Source organism: Camellia sinensis, chromosome 11 (genome assembly GCF_055761805.1).
Source record: "Camellia sinensis isolate YWXY chromosome 11, ASM5576180v1, whole genome shotgun sequence".
Lineage (NCBI taxonomy): Eukaryota > Viridiplantae > Streptophyta > Magnoliopsida > Ericales > Theaceae > Camellia > Camellia sinensis.
The window spans coordinates 117526144-117531308 of record NC_138971.1 but is presented as its reverse complement, the minus strand read 5'-3'; the positions used below and the strand labels follow the sequence as shown (position 1 = coordinate 117531308).

The window sequence follows — 5165 nt, the reverse complement described above, 5'->3', positions numbered from 1 at the left end:
AAAAAAATAATAAAAGAAATAAAGCATGAAAATTTCTAGAAATCCCCTAGATATTGATTTGTAATTGTATATCAATTTTAATAAGTAAATAGCAACCCCAATCAAACAATCAAAGACAAATCAACACAACGATTTAATGTGGAAAAACCACAATTGGAGCACCTCTAATTGTGCTAAAAAAAACTATGGGCAACAGCCACAAAACAATCCACTAGGAAGATATAAAGGAATTTCACAAGTGTACTCTCAATTACCTAGCGAATCCACACCCGAATTGAATTGACCCCTATGTGCCTCTTCCAGCCCGTCTTTACCACGGAATTGCCTTGCCCAACATTGAATCCACAATACCAATGTCAAATCACAACGATGAACCACTCTAGAATCCACCAAAGTTTCAGGCCCGAATTCGACAGAATCCATCGAAGAACAACACTCTTTTGTATTGAATAAACAAATAATCCTTTGATGTATACTTCTTAAACCATGAGTTGAATACTCAATTAAACATCAAAGAAACCAAGCAAAATAACCCCTGATATAAACCCTAATATGCAAGAAGAAGATCTAGAAGTCATAACCCTAAAATATGACTGAAACACATATTTATAGCAATCTGTTCCGCGATCTCTGCTCGAGCGCAGGAAATTCCGCTCGAGCGGAAAAATACAACTCCCAAACAAGGCACAATTCTTGTTGGGTTCGCTTCTAAAACTCAAAGCCTCACTGAAATAAAAGATCGAATATAATTACAACTGAAAGGAGTTTTGTCAAATGAGATTGCTAAGAATAAAAACCTAATAATCTCCCTCTTTGGCAATGCTGTGACAAAACACACCTAACAAATAAAATCCTAATCACCCCGTCCCATTACAGCCAACATAAAGAAACTTCTTTAACAAGATCATGATCTACAAAACATCTATTAGTGCCACAATCTCCAAAATAACTATTAGTGCCACAAGAGTATATGAAAAAGCAATAGACATATGACAAGATTATCTTGAAGCATGAGATGGAAATATGAATAGATGTAAATTAGAGATTTTAAGAACATGTAACATGTAGCATGTAGCATGAATAGATGACAATCCTAAGAAACATGTAAACACGCTGAAAAACCATTTTGATTTTCCCTCAAACTTCTCCCCCTTTTTGTCATGAATTGTCAAAGAAAGCTTAATCAACGAAATCAAGAGCATAAACCACACAAGTAAGGACAAGATGATGTAATGAGTAGTAGCATGCAAGAAGGAAACAATAAAAAAGCAATGCAAAGCAACATGCAAACCAACTAAGGCCAATCTCCCTTACCAAACCAATCAATGGAAGTTCATGCTAAGAAACCCTTTGCAATGATAGACCAAACTCCCCCTTACTAAAAGCAACCACAAACATTGTACTGAAAACAATGAACAAGAAGGAGAAAAAAACAAAAATAATATGGTGGAGCAAGCAAGGAATTTCAGATTTGTACCTTAAAAACACAAAAGATTATCCAAGAAACACAATTACTTGAAAACACAATGTGCACAGTCTGTAGAAGATTCCTCATGAAAGAAAGTGATGCATTATGTGAAAAGCATAGATCCCATGATAAAGTGTATGTGTGACTCTTGGAGTTCGACAAACACAAGATTCAAATCCTAGTAATGATCTGATAGCTGGACCTCCGGAAAGAGAATCTAAGCACAACTAAGGAAAGTCAAACCACTAGGAGTCAAGGGGTATTTTTTGAGTAAAAGCGGAGTGTGATGACCCAAAATTTTAAATATATATATATATATATATTATCACCAAACTACCTAACTTAATCATGGAAAGAGAGGAAATGAATTCTCTGCCAACCAAACAAACTAGTGGGCCTGAATAACAAAAAAAAAAAAAAAAAAGGGAGTGGATACTTTTATCATGAAAGGGGAACAAAAGCATACACATGGGCTGTCAATTATTACACTTTCGGTGCTGCTTCGAATGCGAATCCAAATCCGAACAAGTCGGTTGAGATGGGGCTGATTGTTCTCAATATGCTATACACACTATAGATACATCATCAAGAGATTGGCGGGCCCAGCCATTTTATAACTACTGTGTTGCTATATATTTGATACCGAATATATTGGCTGCCATTGCTTTTTTTTTTATTTCCTTTTTTATGGAGATTTTTGGAGCATTCAAACTGGTATATTGTTGTTCTTATGATGTAGTGGGCTCAGCCGAAGCTGTATGTTGGAAGAGGAATACATGAAGGCATGTTCGCACTTCTAAAGTATACACTGTTTTGGATCATGCTACTAATAAGCAAGTTAGTTTTCAGCTACTATGTGGAGAAAACAGAACCAGTGCCTTCTACATCGTTGGACAGCATTGCCAGCAGCACAACTAGAAAGGTGGCTTCAAAGACCTCTTCTTTATCACCTCAGACACCTTCAGTTACCAACGGATCAAAAGGTTGTTCTTCGACTTCATCTGTAGACAGGAGTTCTGGTTTCTCTGGTTGCCGGAAAGTGGGAACACCGGAGAGTTGGGATTCTCGTTTCTTTATGCTTCCATAGGTGGAGATCAAAGCTGGTGATGATGTGAGGTTGGATCTTAGGGGTCACCGATTTCGAAGTCTCAATTCTAGTGGGTTGAACTTGTCACCTAATTTGGAGGTAATACACGTGTGTGCATGGCAAATATTTGTTTACTTTTGATCATGTCTATGGGAGTACTAGTTCTCCTCCATCTGCCATGTTTGAAGAGTGTGTTGCTCCATTTGTTGATGGTTTGTTCCAGGGATATAATGCTATTATTCTTGCTTATGGTCAGACGGGTTCAGGGAGTATAAGCATGTAATTTGGTGGGTTGTATATATATATATATATTATATAAATACATACATGTAATTTAGTGGGCCAAGTTAGCTTTATATGGCAGGCTATTCAAGTTGGATCGGCTGAGTTACATTTGTTAGTAGGCCACCCGTGCTAGCTGGTTGATTGCGTGTTGTTGCCTCTTGTGGTGATTCAAAATTAGATTGGTTTTTGAATGGCTCTGGTGGGGCTTGGAGCACGTGAGTTTACATGAGGTGAGGTTTGAGGAATCATATTGAAAGTCGGAGGGCTTGTCGTGATTTTCACACTGATGATCTCGGATCCATAATCGGGTGATGTAAGCATTTTCGGATTAGCTCTTCTTCAAACTTGAGGTAGGGATTTTCTTTGAGTTATATATATATATTTGCAAGATCTAAATGATTTTCAAAATCATTCTTTGATTTGTTTTGAAAAATGGATTGTTGATTCAAGAAGGTGAATGATTTTGAAAGTGGGTTTACTTTCTTTTTCCTTCTAAAAATAGAAATTTATATTTTTGAATTATGTTGATGAAAGAAAGATGTTTTTGGTGAGATCTTCTCAAATATTTGAAGATGAATGGCTTTTGGTGAAAAAAACCTAGAAATTGGGGATTTTTAAGAAAGATGTTAAAAGTTTTTAGAATATGTTGTTATATTTATTTTGTGTGCCAAAATAAATGATGTTTGAAAATTGTTTATTTATTTACATATAAATGATGTTTTCATGGAATATGGGAATTGTTGAAGTTTTGGGAATTGTTATCTAAAAGTATTAATATAGTCTTAAGATGACTAAATTGTTAAGATTGTTGAAATGCGGGAATTATGTTGTCCCTTCGATGAATTGAAATAAAAGTATTTATTCATCTAGTGAAATTGTATTGAAATGAGAAATGAGAATTTTGATCACAATGGGAATATTGTGTGGGAGTATTGAAAGTGGAAGAAATATTGCATTATATTAGTAATCATTGCATTGGCATATCAATTCATTTGATAATGAAGAGTTTTGAAATTTGATTTGAAAACTTTGCATTTAGAAAAGAATGTTGAGAAACAAGTTTTTCATGAAATGGTTCTGGGGTAAATACGGTGGTAAGTCTTGACAGGTAGTGTGGATTATCGGTGTCGAACCTTCCAGTTGAGACTGATAAAAATGACAAATTGGTAGTACTTGTATAGTCTACTTGCAGACACCAGCCTAGGAATTGAAAGGTGGTGTAGATGATAGGTGTCGAGCCTTCCAGTTGAGACTGGAAAAAATGACAAATTCGTAGTACTTGTATAGTTTACTTGCAGACACTGACCTAGGGATTACCAGAGTTGTATTTACCGCCCTTGAAATAAATTGTTAAGTTTTAAACAATTGAAATTGCATGACATCATTGAGCATGATGGTTTCCAAAAGATGAATGTTTTATTTTCAAAAGGGCATGGCATGTCATGTGCATTCATCTCTTGAGACTTGTATAAAATGTATATACTTTGTTAAGGATTTCCTACTAGGCTTTATGCTCACCCTACGGGATTTTTGTGCAGGAAAAGATGTGGTGATTCCGCCTAACTGAAGGCGTGGAAGTGTGTGTGTTGGGAGTACAATGCTCTTGTTTTGCGTGACTCTGTTTTGTAAGACAAGGGCTATATTTGCATGGGTTTGAATAACCGTTATGTGTAACCAGGCTTAAGCCTTGGAAACTTGTAAACCCTTTGGGGTATTTATTTGTTCATTTACTTGTTGTCGGATTAATGTAGTATCGCATGAGGAAATATTTACATTATGAAATGCAAGTGTGGGATTGTATGATTGGTTTTCCTTAAAAAGGGCCATGATTATTGTATTACCATTTGGGCATGAAAATTGGGGCGTTACACGGAGGCTCCCCCTCAATCAATGAATCTTTTTTTTTTCTTTCTTTCTTTTGCACATTTTTTTCTTTTCTTTCCTATGCACATTTTTTCCTTTCTTTTGCACACTCATTGGCGGCTGACAGGCTCAAGAGTATGGAAACCGAACCAGAGAAGCACGGATATAATAAGGATAGCTGGGTTGGAGACTCTAAGGTAGCCTTTTCCTCATGGTTGGACTACAAAGAACAGAGGGGAAAGCTGTGGAGATGGAAAAGATGGAAGGTGGTTAAGAGACTTAACATCACCCATGATGTGCTAGTATAGGTCAATTCCTCTAGCAAAGCAAAAGACACACTGCTAGAAGTCCACAGAGAAAATTGATCACAAAGGCAGAAGATTTCGATATTTGCTAATCTAAGAGAGTGTACAGAATGACACATACTAATCAAAGTACACACACTCCAAAATGAGTAAAGAC

General features: G+C 36.2%; 1 long non-coding RNA gene across 1 annotated transcript; it reads left to right on the top strand.

Annotated features, from left to right (window-relative positions):
- Window positions 1-2112: 2112 nt before the first annotated feature.
- Window positions 2113-4748, top strand: LOC114312813 (uncharacterized). Its single transcript, XR_003646961.2, has 2 exons — window positions 2113-3190; window positions 4379-4748. It is a non-coding gene; the product is annotated as an uncharacterized LOC114312813 (long non-coding RNA).
- Window positions 4749-5165: the final 417 nt, after the last annotated feature.